Raw genomic sequence first — 20,112 nt, 5'->3', positions numbered from 1 at the left:
ATATATGTACGTATATCTATTGCATTCACAAACATGTATAGCAACTTGCAACTTGTGCCTATCAAATCTTTCATGTTGAGTTCAAATTTCTATGGATAAAGAAACAGCACTTCTGCAGGAAACACTTGTGTTTTCCATAAAGGCCCATTTTATAACTGTAATAATGAATTGTGTAAATTTAGAGCCGGAGTACTTGTACTGTTGGTGAGGAAGAGGCCAGTAGGCAGTAAAATCCTGTTGCTGGGTTCATGTGACTTTATGTGAATAAAGGAATGTTACATGCTGAGAAAATGGCAGATGCAAGAACTACTGGTAACTATAGGAAGAGGAGGCAAAGATCAGCAACAAAAGACAGTGGTACTGCATGTATAGAAAAATACTTTATTTAACTATGTTATTAGAGTGGTGTAACTAGTTAGATTTGTTGATATTATCTTTCTCCATATCCTTAAGAAATTGATAGAGGGCTCTATTTATCAAATGAAGATACAAAACCTACAAAACGATAATTTTGACGGATTTAGGCATTCTCCTTATTTATCAATCAATGCATGCTGTGTAATCTTCATTCATAATGGCTTTCTCCAAAGCATCGAGAAGATAGTTAAGGCAAATTTAAGAAGGACATCGTCACTACCTGAATTGCCACCTATCCACTTATGTTATTGTTAGGATGGTTATATAGCAGAAGCGAGAGAGAAGAAAAAATGATTATTAAAATGACTTTTTTAATGTGTTTTTTTTAAGCATTATTTTTTATATTGAATCTGCCGCCAGAAGCACAATGCTCTATGTGAGCCGGCAGTGGCAAGTCACGGAATGTTAGTAAGGATCCAGCTTGGCAAGTGATATGGTAAGTCACTGCTTATCGCAGGCAGCAGTTCATTCAGCTTCAGTATCATTTTGTTTTTGTTGTTTTGGGTTTTTTTTCAATGAATAGGTCCCAGAAGATTAAAAAGAACTGTCTGTAACCTCAAAAATATGTCTGCCTAACACATGGATTGTATATGTTAGACCAATTTTATGTTACACCTGTATAGACTATGAGTAAACTTATGGAGTTGTGTCTGTTAGCCATCTGTTCATTGTATTGGGTGGAACACTCTGGATGTCTCGGATTAGGATAACCACTGTACAGTAGCAAGGTTTCAAACCAAACTGGTAATAAATGTATAGAAGAATGAATTCATCTTGGTGGGATAGTATGAGCGTTAAGGAAGTGTGCAAATATTTGGTTGATGTGCACAAAGAGGGGCAAAGATGTTTGATGTAAATGTAAATGGGAAATAGAACATAATTAAGGTAATATAAGGATAATAATAGGATATAAAAAATGTATTATTTGAGTATTAGTATAAGAGATGACATGGAGAACATATGGTAAATATTGTTAGTCAACTATGGTGTAGTATGCTATTAGAGAGGGTGTGTGAGTTATATAATGGGTATAATTATGCATGGGGCTATAAATAGGTCCAGATGGAACAAAATGGTAACAGCAGAATATGTGTTAGCGAAAAGGAAAGGGAGATTTAATCTTAAAATGGTAATGGTATATAGAGTGAGGTAATGAAGAAATGTGTAAGGGTGTTGGATGTTAGCTGTTTAAGATCAGGAGTGAGTGATATATGTGATATGGCGGAATCAACAAGGGGAGATGCCAATCAAAGTGAGAATAATATTGAAAGTGATATGTGATACAGTGCTATGTGATAGATATATATATATATATATATATATATATATATATACAGTATACACACACACACACACACACACACACACACACACACACACACACACACACACACACACACACACACACACACACGTGTACACATCAGAGTAAGTGGAACAATGCTGGATGTAAAGGAGATAAAAGGGTTGCTCAGTGGAAAGGATGAAGGCTAAATAAAATAGAAATGAGTTAAACAAATATACAGCAGAAAGTAAAACTTATTGAAAATCTATTACTAAAATATTTAAAATAAGTAATTACAATAAGAGAGTGTTATTGCAAAGAATAATAGGATAATACAAGCATGCTATAGACAGGATTGTAATAAATAGTAATAAATCCTATATAATAAAAGGCTAACTGCTCCTCACCTCTGTTATGTGCACTGGTGCCCACTGGAGGACGCCACACAGACCAAATGAAAATGAAAGTGATCATTCAGGGAGATGTTACAGCCTGCTGCTAATTCCATAAAAAAACTGATCTGACTGTGTTAGACATGCTGAATATGGAGAGAGGGCGCTGGAGAGAGAGAGAGAGAGAGAGAGAGAGAGAGAGAGAGAGAGAGAGAGAGAGAGAGAGAGTGGGGGTAGGGTAGGTTTTTGGTGTGGCAGTTGCCATTTATAACAACATTTCCTATTCAAAATTGACTGGATTTTCTCTCCTTTAGTTTAATTCCCACTTACGGTTACATTAATCTAACGCTGCTCCTCACCTCTGTGGTGGCGACGCCAGCCACTGGAGGGACAAGGATACACATACACACCCCCTATGTACACTGCACCTCCCACCATATTCTGCCCCTTTATACACACTGCACCCTCATACCCTTCCATATAGTGCCCTCTATATACAGGGCATCCCTCCTCCATATACTGCTTCCGCTGTATACCACATACTCTGCACCCCCTCCTCCATATATTATGCTGCAACCCCAGGTTACTTGCCATCCTGGAACAGCAGGTAGCAGCAGTAACCAGGAAACGGATGTAGGAACCACAAGATGTGCAGCACTCACAGCGGAGACCCCGGGAACACGTGTGGCCACTTGCCGGCGGGGGGGGGGGGGGGGGGAGTGAATCAGTCCAGCAAGAAGGGGTGAGACCATGTGTGGGGTGAGCAGTGCGGTGACTGGGAGGCGGATAATCGTCTCAACTGCCTTATATATACTGCGTGACGATGGAGGGGCGGAGTCCTGTGCTAGATGCTGAGTGAGTTGTGAACAGATTTGCAGATGTCCGCTGTCTGGCAAAGTTTTTGCACAGCATACACATCCATTCGCACACTTGCACGGGGAGGGTTTTCACTTTTCATGGGCGGCGGCTATCTGATCGCAGACCGCTGCAAAAACGCACACAGATCAGGTCTGAATCGGGTCCGCTATTGGGAATACTGTGTGTAGAATGCATGAACAGTGCTAAAAGATGATATTATATGCCACAATATAAAATTTTTGGATATATTATGAGCAACATCTTATATAAGCTCAAGAGTGGACCCTGGCACTCATTTATTTGTACCATAAGTATTAAAAGTAATTTTGGTAATAAAACATAGACTAATGCAATTGAAAATCTATACTGCACTGAATGAATATTGTTACTTGTAAGACTTTTAAGCGGTTATATAAATTTGGATGTGAATGCTGTTGATCCTGCATGCTTCATAATCACTGTATGTTTTCATGGAAATAGCGCAGGCCGTCAGCTGCTTTCTATGAGGTAAGCATACACAAGTGAAACTATTGACACCTCTCCAATGAGTTAGCACTGTAAAAAGAGGAGAGATGATAAGTATAAAACCCCGCTGAGCAAGAATGCTTATGCAACAGCTGCTCATATATTCTTCCCACATGATGTCATAATCCTGTTAGAACATCTTATTTCTAATGCCAAATCATTTGGATCTGTTTCAGAGCAGAATAAAAGAGAGAGGTTTATTAAGTCCTCTGGGGATGTTAATTTTCCTTGTGACATTGAAAGTTCCAGGGACACAGTCAGACTAAAGAACTAAAAGGGCTGGACCATTTTAGTAAAGTTTTTTTATCCTGGGAAACTTATGTACAGTATAAGTAGCATGTACAGTACTTTAGAGTAAAACTAGAGCCCACTTGCCCAGCCAAGGGGGATTGGGAACTAAAAGTGGCCCTACAAAATTTTGCTGAAGTGGCCCGACATGGGCAGCACAAGAGGTATAACATACCGTGTAGCCATGGCAGCATCACTGGATGGCAGAGTTGCTGTACTGCAGAGATGGAATACCAGAATGAATGGGGACAATGCAGTGTACTGAGTGTGGTGGGCTGTCTGTCATCGGGGGGGAAAGGGGGAGCATGACAACACACAAAACAGGCCCTGTTCCTGACCACTGCTAGGTGGCCTTCACAATACGCTGCACCTCCTTTTCAGCAGCTTCAGACAGAGGAACAGAAGAAGTGTACAAGGAAGTTGAGGAGTGCGACTGGGAGAATCACTACAGGTCTGATTAGCGACTCACATGTCGCAGATCGCCCTGTGACAGTAGCAAGCAAATATATTTTTATTTATTCCTGACCTCATTGGTGCCCCCAACAGCCTAGTGTCCTAGGCATCTGCCTTAAGGTAGCTCCAGCCATGAATACAGGGGATGTAACTAAAGGTGCACATATGTCCTATGGGCACAGGAGTCAATCAACTGAGCCTGCGTGCCCCGTAGTAGAACATTGACCATCGAAGAGACAGAATTGAGACTTCTCTGTTTCAGAAAACAAATTGGTCCATCATGAGGGTTTCTGGGTACTTACAATGTAGCTAGTCCTTACAATACACAGACGCCAGTATGAATTCTGCTAGTAGAGCATGACCAATGGCAGAATTAATCCAACAAGTGCAGGTTATTGGGCAGGCATACAAACTTTACAACAACAAGTAAATCAGTTACACCAGGGACAGCAACCCCTTATTTAGGGTTCCAGGATATCATTACTGGATACATTCTCTGGGGACCAAATGTCTTTCCAAGGGCTCCTTAATGTCAGCTTCACATTTCCATGCAATCAAGCCGTTATCCCACTGACAGCATTAAAGTTGGTTTGATTCTCAGTTTGCTAATGGGTAAAGCACTGGTCTGGACATTACCTATCAAGGAGCAAGACTCTCAATTGTTTGGAAATTTTCAGGACTACATAGCATCTACTGCAGAAACTGTCCTAGGGTTGTCACACACTAGTCCGATATCGGCACGATTTGTCATACTGGCATGACAAATCATGCATATCGCCTAGTGTGCACGCACACTTGAAAGCTCCAGCAGGTTGAATGCGACATCTTCCTGTTGGCCCTGCTGCACGACCAACCGGAAGGTATTGCCTGCAACCCAGTGCACATTAATGAAGGACGGAACAGTTATTCTTACATCTCCTTGTTTTCCTGTAATCCTTGGTCTCCACTAGTTAGTGACTATTAACCCTACAAATTGACTGGTAAAGCCGACAACTGCAAATTTGTGCTATCGGTCCTGGGACTACACTTTCCAGCTTTTATGTGTACAGTATGTACAGTATAATGTGTTGTGGGAAAGTGGAAAGTGGTGGGGTGGGTGGATTTTTTCTTTGTAAACAGAGGGGAGAAGCTGATTAGTAAGAGCTTGTATAGATTTGTGGGGTGTTTGTTGTGTTTTACTTGCAAATCTGCTGTCAAAGTGTGTGCGTGTGCGTGTGTGTATGTGTGTGTGTGTGTGTGTGTGTGTGTGTGTGTGTGTGTGCATCTCTGGGAATGCTGGACACGCAGCTGGAGAGATAAAATTGGATCGGGCCGCGAGACCACGCCCCATTCTCAGAGAGTCTGCTACCTTTTGGGTGGTGGGGAGGAGGGTGGTAATGGCCTCTGCTTTCTAAAAATGGAGGTTTGTTGCAACCGTTGTGGGGAAGTGATGAGGCCAGGATCTCCAGCAGAAGATAGAGCTTTCCTAGCCTCTGTGTTGGATCTGTGGTGGCTGATGGTCTAATGCTGCATCCTAGGACACAGCTCAGATCACTCAGTGTGACGCCTTCTGCTGCATTACCATATTAGTGCTTTTGCTGCTGCTTCCATGTATGCATCAGTGATAGTCACTCCAACCACATCTGAATCAGGCCCTATGTGTTCTGCATACCTTACCACTGACTAGGGTCTGTATTGCATGGGTCTGGATGGTGCATTCAGGCAGAGCTGGAAACAGAAATCTCCCTCCTCCCCCCAACCAACCAGCACCTCCCTTCTTGACACACATACATGTATATGCATACATATATTCTGTACACATATACTGTATACATACATAAATATACGCACACATATATACTGTACTGTGCACATATACTGCATTTATACGTAAACAATTCCCTTGAACCCAGCGCCAGTGGGAGGCTGTGCATACACAACAAGGTGTGGTTCGGTGCGTCCAGTCTTAATTAGTTTAAGTAATTGGTAGGCGGGAGTTCAGGTGATACGTTTAACAGTAGTAATAGGTGCTGCAGCCCCTTATCTTGTGTACTTGATCCCAGGGGTGTCCCGTTTGTCCCCCTGTCGCTGGGCCTGCCTTCAGGCCCTTGCTTTACAATTTGTTACTCAACTAAAAGGAATTTTTCTTGTTTTATTAACAGAAAGAAGAAAAAAATTTAAATATGTAACCATACCTACTTTAATAAATGTGTACCTATTATTATTCCTCTAGGTTACAATAATTAAAGCAGATCTTCAGATTTGAAAAAGTAACACAGTTCATTAAAATTGAAATTACAGATTGGTCAGACCGATTTACATCTGGTGGTCAGTTTGGTGCTTATGATTTGTGCCTTAAATCATTTGGGCCATGGATTCAATCCCAATCAAGGCCTTGTCTGTGCAAAGTTTGTATGTGTTATCAATTTACAAATGTTGGTGGGCCGGATTGGGCCACCGGGAAAGTTCCTGCTTGGCCGGTCCCATTCTCCCCTCTGTCGAGCTGGCTCACACTGTCCACCGTACTGGACTGGTTCACACGGTTGCTAGGTTGGCTGCCGCATTTCCAAATTTGCATGTCACTGTGGAATGTAACCTGGAAGCTGAACCCTGTGCTGGTGGGCACTTTTGGGTGCTGATAGCTGGGAGCAGCAGCTAATCTCCGTCCAGCCTTGGTACTGTCCACAAGTGAGGTGTTACAAGTCTAGAGATGTGCGGCTGGCACTTTTCGTGTTTTGTGTTTTGGTTTTGGTTCTAATTCCACTTTCGTGTTTTGGTTTTGGCTTGGTTTTGCCAAAACCACCCTTTCGTGTTTTGGTTTTGGTTTAAGATCTGGATGATTTTTGAAAAAAACATTAAAACAGCTAAAATTACAGAATTTGTGGGTAATTTTGCTCCTACATACCTACATAACATTCATGTCCACTCATTTCCAGGCTATTCTGAATACCTCACACCTCACACCTCACAATAATGGGGGTAATTCTGAGTTGATCGCAGCAGCAAGTTTGTTAGCAATTGGGCAAAACCATGGGGGTCATTCCGAGTTGTTCGCTCGGTAAAAATCTTCGCATCGCAGCGATTTTCCGCTTAATGCGCATGCGCAATGTCCGCACTGCGACTGCGCCAAGTAAATTTGCTATGCAGTTAGGAATTTTACTCACGGCATTTTCATCGTTCTGGCGATCGTAATGTGATTGACAGGAAATGGGTGTTACTGGGCGGAAACAGGCCGTTTTATGGGCGTGTGGGAAAAAACGCTACCATTTCCGGAAAAAACGCAGGACTGCTACGAGGTGTGTAATCGCAATATTGCGAATACATCGTTCGCAATTTTAAGATGCTAAGATTCACTCCCAGTAGGCGGCGGCTTAGCATGAGCAAATCTGCTAAAATCCGCTTGCGAGCGAACAACTCGGAATGACCCCCCATGTGCACTGCAGGGGGGGCAGATATAACATTTGCATAGAGAGTTAGATTTGGGTGGGTTATTTCGTTTCTGTGCGGGGTAAATACTGGCTGCTTTTTTTTTTACACTGCAATTTAGATTTCAGTTTGAATACACCCCACCCAAATCTAACTCTCTCTGCACATGTTATATCTGTCCCCCCTGCAGTGCACATGGTTTTGCCCAACTGCTAACAAAATTGCTGCTGCCCATTGGGCCCATTGTTTTTAGGCGCAAAAGTTGCACCGAAGTGGCTGTATGACTAAGCTAAGCGACACAAGTGTGCGGCACAAACACCTGGCCCATCTAGGAGTGGCACTGCAGTTGCAGACAAGATAGCACTTTTAAAAAACTAGTCCCCAAACAGCACATGATGCAAAGAAGAAAAAGAGGTGCAATTAGGTAGCTGGATGGCCAAGCTAAGCGACACAAGTGTGCGGCACAAACACCTGGCCCATCTAGGAGTGGCACTACAGTGGCAGACAGGATGGCAGATTTAAAAAATAGGCCCCAAAAAGCACATGATGCAAAGAAGTAAAAGAGGTGCAATGAGGTAGCTGGATGGCTAAGCTAAGTGACACAAGTGTGCGGCACAAACACCTGGCCCATCTAGGAGTGGCACTGCAGTTACAGACAGGATGGCACTTAATAAAAATAGTCCCCAAACAGCACATGATGCAAAGAAGAAAAAGAGGTGCAAGATGGAATTGGTCTTGGGCCCTCCCACCCACCCTTATGTTGTATAAACAGGACATGCACACTTTAACAAACCAATCATTTCAGCAACAGGGTTTGCCACACGACTGTGGCTGAAATGACTGGTTTGTTTGGGCCCCCACCAAAAAAGAAGCAATCAATCTCTCCTTGCACAAACTGGCTCTACAGAGGCAAGATGTCGACCTCATCTTCTGATTCCTCACCCCTTTCACTGTGTACATCCTCCTCCTCACAGAGTATTAATTTGTCCCCACTGGAATCCACAGGTCCCTGTGTACTTTCTGGAGGCAATTGCTGGTAAAGGTCTTCCCGAAGGAATTTATAATTAATTTTGATGAACATCATCTTCTCCACATTTTGTGGAAGTAACCTGGTACGCCGATCGCTGACAAGGTTACCGGCTACACTAAGCACTCTTACAGAGTACACTCTGGAGGGGGGGCAACTTAGGTAAAATAAAGCCAGTTTGTGCAAGGGCATCCAAATTGCCTCTTTTTCCTGCCAGTATACATACGGACTGTCTGATATGCCTACTTGGATGCTGTCACTCATATAATCATCCACTATTCTTTCAATGGTGACAGAATCATATGCAGTGACAGTAGACATGTCAGTAATCATTGGCAGGTCCTTAAGTCCAGACCAGATGTCAGTTTTCGTTCCTGACTGCCCTGCATCACCGCCAGCGGGTGGGCTAGGGAATCTTATCCTTTTCCTTGCAGCCCCAGTGGCGGGAGAAATTGAAGGACGAGCTGTTGACGGGTCACGTTCCGCTTGATTTGTTAATTTACTAACCAGCAGGTCTTTGCACCTCTGCACACTTGTGTCTGCTGGAAAGAGAGATACAACGTAGGCTTTAAACCTAGAATCGAGCACGGTGGCCAAAAAGTAGTGCTCTGATTTCAACAGATTGACCACCCTTGAATCCTGGCAAAGCGAATGAAGGGCTCCATCCACAAGTTCCACATACTTAGCGGAATCGCTCCATCTTAGCTCCTCCTTCAATTTTTCCAGCTGTTTCTGCAAAAGCCTGATGAGGGGAATGACCTGACTCAAGCTCGCAGTGTCTGAACTGACTTCCCGTGTGGCAAGTTCGAAGGGTCGGAGAACCTTGCACAAGATGGAAATCATTCTCCACTGCGCTTGAGTCAGGTGCATTACCCCTCCTTTGCCTATATTGTAGGTGGATGTATAGGCTTGAATAGCCTTTTGCTGCTCCTCCATCCTCTGAAGCATATAGAGGGTTGAATTCCACCTCGTTACCACCTCTTGCTTCAGTTGATGGCAGGGCAGGTTCAGGAGTGTTTGCTGGCGCTCCAGTCTACGGCACGCAGTGGCAGAATGCCGAAAGTGTCCCACAATTTTTTGGGCCACCGACTGCATCTCCTGCACACCCCTGTCATTTTTCAAAAAAATTCTGCACCACCAAATTAATTGTATGTGCAAAACATGGGACATGCTGGAATTTGTCCAGATGTAATGCACGCACAATATTGGTGGCGTTGTGTGATATCACAAATCCCCAGGAGAGTCCAATTGGGGTAAGCCATTCTGCAATGATGTTCCTCAGTTTTTGTAAGTGGTTGTCAGCTGTGTGCCTCTTACAGAAAGTGTTGATACTTAGCGTAGCATGTCTAGGAACAAGTTGGCATTTGCGAGATGCTGCTGCTGCTGTTGTTGCTGCGGGAGGCCATACATCTACCCAGTGGGCTGTTACAGTCATATAGTCCTTAGTCTGCCCTGTTCCACTTGTCCACATGTAAGTGGTTAAGTGGACACTGGATACAACCGCATTTTGTAGGACACTGGTGACACAGTACCTCAAACAATTCTCTAAGTCCCACTGAACTAATGGCGGATACCAGACGCACGTCTAACACCAACATAGCTGTCAAGGCCTCAATTATCCGCTTTGCAAAAGGATGACTGCTGTCATATTTTATCTTCCTCACAAAGGACTGTTGGACAGTCAATTGCTTACTGGAAGTAGTACAAGTGGTCCTCCGACTTCCCCTCTGGGATGATGATCGACTCCCAGCAGCAACAACAGCAGCAGCAGCAGCAACAGCAGGTGTACCACTCAAGGATCCTACGGAGGAATCCCGGTTAGGAGAGGACTCCTCAGTGTTGACAGTGACATGGCCTGCAGGACTACTGATGTTCCTGACTGAGGAGAAAGTTGACGTTGAGGAAGTTGGTGGTGTGGCTTGCAGGAGCTTGGGTACAGGAGGAAGAAGGGATTTAGGTGTCAGTGGACTGCTTACGCTCTTACCCAAAGTTTCACAACTTGACGCTGACTTCTGATGAATGCGCAGCAGGTGACGTATAAGGGAGGATGTTCCTAGGTGGTTAACATCATTACCCCTACTCATTACAGATTGACAGAGGCAACAGATGGCTTGACACCTGTTGTCCAGATTTGTGGAAAAATAATTCCACACCGAAAAGGTGTCTTTTTTGGTAGTTTGCCCAGGCATCACAATGGGCTTCTTCATCCCATGGACAACAGGTGTCTCTTCCGGTGCCTGACTTAAACAAACCACATCACCATCAGAATCCTCATCGTCAACTTCCTCCTCAGCGCCAGCAACACCCATATCCTCATCCTGCTGTACTTCAACAGTGACATCTACAATTTCAATATCAGGAACTGGACTGTGGGTGCTCCTTCCAGCACTTGCAGGGGGCGTGCAAATGGTGGAAGGAGCCACCTCTTCCCGTCCAGTGTTGGGAAGGTCAGGCATCGCAACCGCCGACACACTTGGACTCTCCTTGGGGATTTGTGATACCATCTTAGAACGCACAGTTCTTTTCTGTGCTCTTTCCAGCTTAACTCTTTTAATTTTTCTAGCGGGAGGATGAGGGCTTCCATCGTCATGTGAAGCTGAACCACTAGCCATGAACATAGGGCAGGGCCTAAGCCGTTCTTTGCCACTCTGTGTCGTAAATGGCATATTGGCAAGTTTACGTTTCTCGGAAAAATGTATGGTTCCTGTATAGTACAGGAGCCAAAAAAGAAGAAAGACTACAAGTCTCTTCTGGGGCACACTTTAGTAAAAAATTGTGTAATATTGAACAAGCTCCCGCAGCGAAACGTACGTCGTCACTTCCGGTTCGGTTTCCGAACTTCCGGTCGACGGACCACGGACACCGGCGTCTCTCTGCTGCACTCACCCTCCAATACGGACCTTGAGCGGCGGTCTCCACTGACCAAGGGGGGCATCTCACCCCTCCACCTAACAGTAGGATATTGTCTTTCTGTCTGATGCACCATCGGATTTAATTTCTCCGCAATAACTGTTATAAATCAATTTGTTTTTGTTGCACTTAGTTTCCGAGAAACTTATATGACTGTTTCATTATTAATATCATTCTTTACTTGAAATACTTGTGAAACACCGCAACAATTGGACAGCATCAGTTGTTTTTGTTGCACTCAGTTTCCTAGATACTTATATGATTTTCTCATTATTAATATCATTTTTGACTTTAAATACTTGTGAAACACCGCAACAATTGGACAGCATCAGGCTTGTTAGTAAGCCGAACTCTGGCCCAGGACTCATCTCCAAACTTGATATCCTCATTATCATCAATACATATTTTGGTGCTATTAGTGTCTGGACTCTAAGAGCTCCTAAGTATTCCACCTAAGACTTGGGATTTTTCAATACACAATACTTGGTTCCGGGCATCAGTAAACAGGATATATTCACCTGCGGTCAAACCACACTAAGTATGCCCAACCTCGTCTGATCTTGGAAGCCAAGCACTGTGGGCCAGGTCAGTACCTGGTTGGGAGACCACCAGAGAATACTTGGTACTGCAGGTATTTATATCCTAACTCAAAACATTAGGACCCGGAGCCTAAGTATTATCATTACCTACTATATCTACTCCAGATTATGGTAGCAGACTCTCACCAATTACCAGGGTTGAGCGCAGCTTGTTAGATTGATAAATACACACCTTTTTCTTCCGGAACACTGTCACTGTTATTTTTCCATATTATAGGTCCATTTTATTCATTGTTTCGGAAGAAGATAAATTTATACTTTGTTCATATTCTAAGTGTAGTTCGTCTAACATTCGAGAGATATCTACATATTTTTGCCAAACGGAGCCAGTCAGTTGGATTTGTATTACCTTGTACAATCAACTATGCTTAAATCGGATGGATTAACCTTTGAATTAATAGATAGTATCTTTATCATTTTTCAGTTCCTTTTTGCCTTATAGACCCTTATTTTTGAGGAATATTAATAAAAGTTATATTTTAATATTACACAATTTTTTTACTAAAGTGTGCCCCAGAAGAGACTTGTAGTCTTTCTTCTTTTTTGGCTCCTGTACTATACAGGAACCATACATTTTTCCTATATTAGTTCACTGAACTACCTCTGGGAGCACCACCAACCTAGCGCCGGATGTTAATTTTTCAATTATTTATGGCCATATGTTGGTTAGCGTTATAGTCATAGGTCTATCCTATATCAATCAATAAGTTTTCAGATTGAGAGATCCTGTGCAGCCTCTATCACCCCTTTTTTTCAAAGTTTAAGTTTCTCCTCCGACCATTTAAATTTCTTTTTTTGGTTCTTTTTACTGAACTTTGACTGCTTTTTGGATTTTACATGCCCTCTACTATCACATTGGGCATCGGCCTTGGCAGACGACGTTGATGGCATTTCATCGTCTATGTCATGGCTAGTGGCATCAGCCTCAGCACTAGGAGGAAGTGGTTCTTGATCTTTCCCTATTTTATCCTCCAAATTTTTGTTCTCCATTATTTTTTGGGAGTTATATAAGACAATATGCGGTACAGGAATGACTGTGTCACGATCCAGGTAATTCCTGTAATTCAGTATTTACCTTCCAAATGCCTCCTGAGACTGTCCCAGCGTTCCAAGCCTGGATTCCATCTGCACTGTCTGTGTGCAGCACGCTGCATCTCATTGTCTCAAATCTCTTTACTGTGATTCTGGCAGCATCAAGTTTCACATGCAAGTTACAAACAATCTTTCCCTCCAAAAGCTAACATGGGCGCAGCCATGTTTTTCTAGTCACATGTTACCTTTCAGCCTATCAGCTGCACTCTGGTCTCAGCCTAATTATCCAGCTGCTGCACTCTAGACTCTGCTTAATCAGCCAGCCAATCCCTGCTTCCCAGCAGGTATAAATATCCTGTTCCTGGGGTGGAAAGATGTCAGTGCTTCAATTGTCTTCAGTGATTCCAGTGTGCAGTCCTCCCATGGACTTTCTCTGCAGTACAGCCTGACTCTGCAGTGTCTCATCATTGCACCCTGTGACTGGCAGTTACCCGACACCGGCTTCCACCTTCCAGCGGGCTCTGCCCTGCCAGTAACCATCAGTGTTCCGCCATCGATCTCCAGTAACCATCGGTGTTCCGCCATCGATCTCCAGTAATCATCAGTGTTCCGCCATCGATCTCCAGTAACCATCGGTGTTCCGCCATCGATCCCAAGTAACCATCAGTGTTCTGCCATCGATCCCAAGTCACCATCGGTGTTCCGTCATCGATCCCAAGTCACCATCGGTGTTCCGTCATCGATCCCAAGTCACCATCGGTGTTCCGTCATCGATCCCAAGTCACCATCGGTGCTCTGTCATCGATCTCTAGCATCACCAGTGTTTCTGCGTCTGATCTTCCATTACACTGGTATCTGACACCATTTCACAGCTCACCACCTGTGTCGGTTCTATCCGGCATTTCCCGGCAGTTCAGTCATCAGCTTCTGTTTCCCATCAGCTACCCAGTGCATCGGTGTTGGTAAGGACATATCATCTCCAAGTCCTTTAAGACTGTGCTTAATTATACCACACCTAGAGACTGCCTATATGCACTCCTGGGAACTGTGACTTATATGCGGTTCTTAATATTGCTAACTGCCGACATATGCTTGTGAGCTAAGTTTCAATAAAACCTTTGAACTTTCCTTTGTTGCCGTGGTCACGCCTACGGGCATCTGTGGTAAAGTTTCCCTGCATGTCTAAGAACCCTGTACTGCCTCCCAGGCTCACTTATACCTCAGCCCCTACAATTGAGGCTTCCCCTGGTCAGCACCAGCCCTCAGTTGTGACAGACTGGAATGACTGATGGCCAGGACACTACCACTGGTCTGATGCAGCACAACACAGCAACACTGTAAGGGACTTGTTGTTGTTGTTGATTATTATTATTATTATTATAATACGGCAGCAGTGGACATATAGCAGCACGTATACCACTGTGACTGCCTCATCACTGGAATAACTGATGGACAGGACACTACCACTGGTCTGATGCAGCACAACACACCAATACTGTAAGGGACTTGTGGTTGTTGTTATAATTATTATAATACTGTAGCAGTGGACATATAGCAGCAGCGTATATCATCACTGGAATGACTGATGGATAGGCAGGGACGGATTGGGAAACAAAAGTGGCCCTGGAAAAGTTTCTAGAAGTGGCCTCATGTGTGCGGCACCAAACCAACCGCAGGCAGAGCCAATACCAAAGTAGGCGGGATTACTTCAAAATTTAATGTAGGCGGAGTTACACCAACAAAAAGCAGAGCATGTCAAATTAGCTGGACTTAACACATTAAAAGTTTAGAAAGTATTGTGTTGTAGCAGGAGTAGTTAAATTAAAACTGGGGTGACATTTAATCCTCTGCACACTTATATCTCAGTCCATCTTCTTCATTTGTCTCTGCTTCTAAGGGGTCAATTCAGTTCAATACGGATTGAATAGCGCTGGGAGGGAGCTCCTGGTGCTATTCAATTCAGAGCGATGCTGTCCCTGACTAGAGGATTTCTTCTTGCACCCTTCTAAGGGTGCGAGCCGAAATTCAACAAAACTAGGTCCGCAATGCTGCTTTGTGACCTAACGCACTGCAAACAGCACCACGGCGAGGCAGTTTAGTCAGAGAATGGCCGTTCTCACGACTATACACCTTATTTAGTCCAGGAATACGTGTATTCTCAGACTTAGCATCGCGCTGCATTGAATAGCTCCAGAAGCTCCCTCGCGGTGCTATCCAATCTGCGTTGAATTGAATGAAACCCTTAAGCTATCTCCCCCACTAAGTCCATCTTCTGCATATGTTTGCTCTCTTTGTCCATCTTCTGCGTGCGTCTCCTCCTCCCTCTCAGTCCATCTCTTGCATGTTTCTCCCAGCCTCTCTTTTGTAATTTTCACACCTATATCATTCTCCCTTATGCATGTTTCCTTCTGTCTATTCACTGACCACCTTCTGCCTCTCTCCTTCTGCACAGATTCTGCCTCTCTCCCCTTTTATCTGCCAAGCTTTGTCCAGTCACTTGATGCAGGGCTTCTGCGCCAATGGGACAGCCACAATTGGAAGCATGCAGCACCCCTGTTTAAATAGGGGTCACAGCTTACTGCTGTACCAACTGACCCTACCTTTACTGCATCTCCACTGGGTGAACAATTCTGAGCAATTCGCTTCCCCATACTTTGACAATTGTTCCACTTTCTGCTGTCTGTTCCCTATCTGTGTGTATGCCTTCATCTATCAATCACCTGTCTGTCTGTCTGTCTGTCTGTCTGTCTTTCTCCTTCTGATAACCTTCTTGTCTCCAGCTTCTTCCCCATTCCCCTCCTCTTTGTGTGTTGTCTGTTCCTACCAGGGCTTAAAGTGGTTCTGGTGAGGTGGTGGAACTAATTTTCCCCCGACACCGACTCCCCTCCCATTGAGCAGAGGCAGGGGCGATGGTAGGGTGTTAGGCACCCCCCAGTAAACTACAAATTTGAGCACTAACCCCCATACTGTCTAAAGGAACAGTGCACGCAGAAGGCGCGTGTCACAAAAAAGGTGTGCGGCATCACATGGAAAGGGCGTGGCCACACAATAGTACCCCCAATACAAATTATGCAACACAGTAGCACACTCTTAGGGGGATATTTAATTGTTTGAAAAGTCAGTTGGGAGTCTGCTTTTTCCCATCTAATAGACAGACACCCAACCGACTTTTCAAACATTTGAATTTCCCCTTATTGTCATTACACTGTACATAGGCTCTCATTCCGAGTTGATCGCTCTCGCTAGCAGTTTTTAGCAGCCGTGCAAACGCATAGTCGCCGCCCACGGGGGTAGTGTATTTTTGCTTTGCAGGAGTGCGAACGCCTGTGCAGCAGAGCGCCTGCAAACACATTTTGTGCAGAACTAGAACAGCCCTGTAGTAACTTATTCTGTGCGATGATTGCTGCGACGAGTGACGTGGTATTGACGTCAGATACCCGCACTGCAAACGCCCGGCCACGCCTGCATTTTTCCAAACACTCCCAGAAAACGGTCAGTTGACACCCAGAAACTCCCACTTCCTGTCAATCTTCTTGCGACCACCAGTGCAACTCAAAGCGTTGCTAGATCCTGTGCAAACGCACGTCGGCTGTTGTACCCGTACGACGCGCATGCGCACTGTGGTGCATACGCTTGTGCAGATCAGCCCCTTTTTGACACGATCGATGTGCTGTGAAAATCCGTGGCGAGCAATCAACTCGGAATGACCCCCATAGTGCCTCTATTTCATATTACACCACAGAGTGGTGCCCCATATTCACGCTATGCTACACAGTTACACCCCTTATACACATGCCCACAGTATCAGTGCTGCTTATATACATAATAATACCCAAGGTAACAGTGCCGCTTATACACATAATAATGGAAACGGTATCAGTGCTGCTTACATACATAATAATACCCACGGTATCAGTGCCATTTGTACACATAATAATGCCAACAGTAGCAGTGCCGCTTATACACATAATGGCCATGGTATCAGTGCCGCTTATACACATAATGGCCATGGTACCTGTGCCGCTTATATACTTAATGGGCACAGTATCAGTGCCGCTTATATACATAATAATGACCACAGTATCAGTGCCTCTTATAAACACATAATGTCAACGGTAGCAGTGCCGCTTAAACACATAATAATGCCCACAGTAACAGTGCCGCTTATACACATAATGGGCACAGTATCAGTGGTGCTTATTCACATAATTGGCACGGTATCAGTACCGCTTATATACATAATGCCCACGGTAGCAGTGCTGCTTATACACATAATGCCCACGGTAGCAGTGCTGCTTATACACATAATGCCCATGGTAGCAGTGCCGATTATACACATAATAATGCCCACAGTAACTGTGCCTGCGCCCACGGTAGCAGTGCTGCTTAAACACATAATGATGCCCACAGTAACTGTGCCTGCGCCCACGGTAGCAGTGCCGCTTAAACACATAATAATGCCCACAGTAACAGTGCCGCTTATACACATAATGGGCACAGTATCAGTGGCGCTTATTCACATAACTGGCACGGTATCAGTACCGCTTGTATACATAATGCCCACGGTAGCAGTGCTGCTTATACACATAATGCCCACAGTACCAGTGCCACTTATACTCATAATAATGGCCATTGCAGCAGTGCTTATACACATGTCCACGGAAGCAGTGCCCCTTTTACACATAATAAATGTCACCCCCACCTCACTTGCCTCATCTCTCAGTGGTGTATGCTCTCAGTGCGCCACCAGCTCCTTATTCCCTCCGCAGTCCAGCACCATTGGAAGGGGACTGGGGGAGGCGGGCTAAGGGTATCAGTCTAGCGCCGCCTGCCCACCGTCCCTTCTATTTGTGTGGGAGCTGCGGCTACACTACAGCGCTGCACTAAAGAATTCTCATGGCCGGGTAAAGTGGGCTGGAGGAAATTGAACTGAGAGTATTCCTCTTCTGCATACTATTACACCCCCCATCCAGATCTCCATGTTACACTGGCACTACAGCTCTCAATCTTTAAAAAAATGTCCTACAAACTGCAGTACCTGATAGTGGTAGATGGAGATCTGTCTGACTGCTGCAATCAGGGCAGGTTCCATGTCACCATTTCTTCCAGCTTCTTTCCCCCTCCCTGCAGACAGGCTAGCATTACAGGCTGGTGGTGGCCGGGAGCGCAGGCAGAGGTCAGAGTAGACTTATACCAGTGGCGGATCTAGACTTTACTTATAGGGGCAGGGCCGGTGCTAGGGTGTTCGGCAACCCCCTGCAAACTATAAATTTGCGCCCTCCCTCCCATGCTTCACAAAGGGACAGCGTGCCGAAGAGACAGCGCATGCCAGGCATTGCATCTGCATGGTGCCTGTGAGGCAGGTTGACCTGTGTGGCGTGGAGGGGTGAGGCTCCTGTACCAGTGCCGTAACTAGACATTTTAGCGCTGTGTGCAAAAAAACAGCATCGGCGCCCCCTCCCCCCAAATACAAAACTGGGCCAATGCGCACCTTAGGAGCGTGGCTTTATAGGGAAGGGGCGTGTCCACATAGCTCCCTTTTACACAGTACGGCAGGCAGAGCTCCCTTTTACACAGTACGGCAGGTATTTTGCACAGTACGTCACATAGAGTATAATTTTACACATTACAGGAGCAGAGTCCCGTTTTACACATTACAGCAGCAGAGTCACCCTTTGTTACATATTACAGCAACAGAGAGTGAGAGTGAGTGAGAGTGTGTGTGTCTGTGTCTCAAGTCACCTGTTAGGGCGATGCGGCATCCAGGACTACCAGGCGCAGACACTCAACAACAGAGAGTGAGAGTGAGTGAGAGTGTGTGTGTGTGTCTCAAGTCACCTTAGGGAGATGCGGCATCCAGGACTACCAGGCGCAGACACTCATTTACTGGTGCTCACAGTCCCCTCTCCAGTGCTCAGGCTGCGGCGGGTGTCACAGTAGAGGCAGTGGCGGCTTCTATACGGGACCAGGCGGCTGAAGGAGCGCTCTCTCTCTCCACTTCAGAGGTGGCAGCGGCAGGTCTCCCTGGCGGCATCAATAGAGGCAGCGGCGGCTCCTATACAGGACCAGGTGGCTGAAGGAGCGCTCCCTCTCCACTTCAGAGGTGGCGGCGGAGCTCACAGCCAGAATTACCGCACGACGGGTAACACCAAATGGCTTGCTCCCCGTCGCTTACAAAGGCAGGCACCGGCGAACAGCAGAAATGTCACCACTCCATCACTGACCAAAACAGCCGTAGGTAGGGGTGTGCTGCCATATGGTGCGCCTTCACTGCACTTGCGCCGTGGGCAAGGCACCATCGGCACACACCTTGTTACGGCCCTGACTTGTACAGACACAGAACACAGACAGGAAGAGGGGGGGGGGGTGACACAGTGACTGAGACAGAACACACAGAGGTGGGTGTAACACAGTGACAGAAAACTGCGGGGTGACGCTAACATTACACTGGGGGGGCACAGTGACAGAACACTGGGGGGGGGTGACACTAATATAACGGGGAATGACACACTTCACAGAACACTGGGGGGTGACGCTAACATTACACTGGGGGGGCACAGTGACAGAACACGGGGGGGGTGACACAATAATAGAACACTTTGGGGGTGACACTTCACAGAACACTGGGGGGTGACACTTCACAGAACATTGGGGGGTGACACTTCACAGAACACTGGGGGGGTGACACTTCACAGAACACTGGGGGGGTGACACTTCACAGAACACTGGGGGGGTGACACTTCACAGAACACTGGGGGGGTGACACTTCACAGAACACAGGGGGGGTGACACTTCACAGAACACGGGTGGGGGTGACACTTCACAGAACACAGGGGGGGTGACACTTCACAGAACACTGGGGGGGTGACACTTCACAGAACACTGGGGGGGTGACACTTTACAGAACACTGGGGAGGGGGG

At 45.6% G+C, this 20,112-nt stretch overlaps 1 protein-coding gene and 1 pseudogene across 4 annotated transcripts in view; one reads left to right on the top strand and one right to left on the bottom strand.

Annotated features, from left to right (window-relative positions):
• The window catches only part of PDE7B (phosphodiesterase 7B), a 698,908-nt gene that overhangs the window by 254,706 nt on the left and 424,090 nt on the right, over nt 1-20,112 (bottom strand). The gene's annotated exons all lie outside the window — the stretch shown is intronic.
• LOC134912984 (5S ribosomal RNA) lies at nt 12,077-12,194 on the top strand (annotated as a pseudogene).

This window comes from Pseudophryne corroboree, chromosome 4 (assembly GCF_028390025.1).
Source record: "Pseudophryne corroboree isolate aPseCor3 chromosome 4, aPseCor3.hap2, whole genome shotgun sequence".
Taxonomy (NCBI): domain Eukaryota; kingdom Metazoa; phylum Chordata; class Amphibia; order Anura; family Myobatrachidae; genus Pseudophryne; species Pseudophryne corroboree.
Note: the sequence above shows the minus strand (reverse complement) of the source record. Positions and strands in the feature narration are given on the sequence as shown.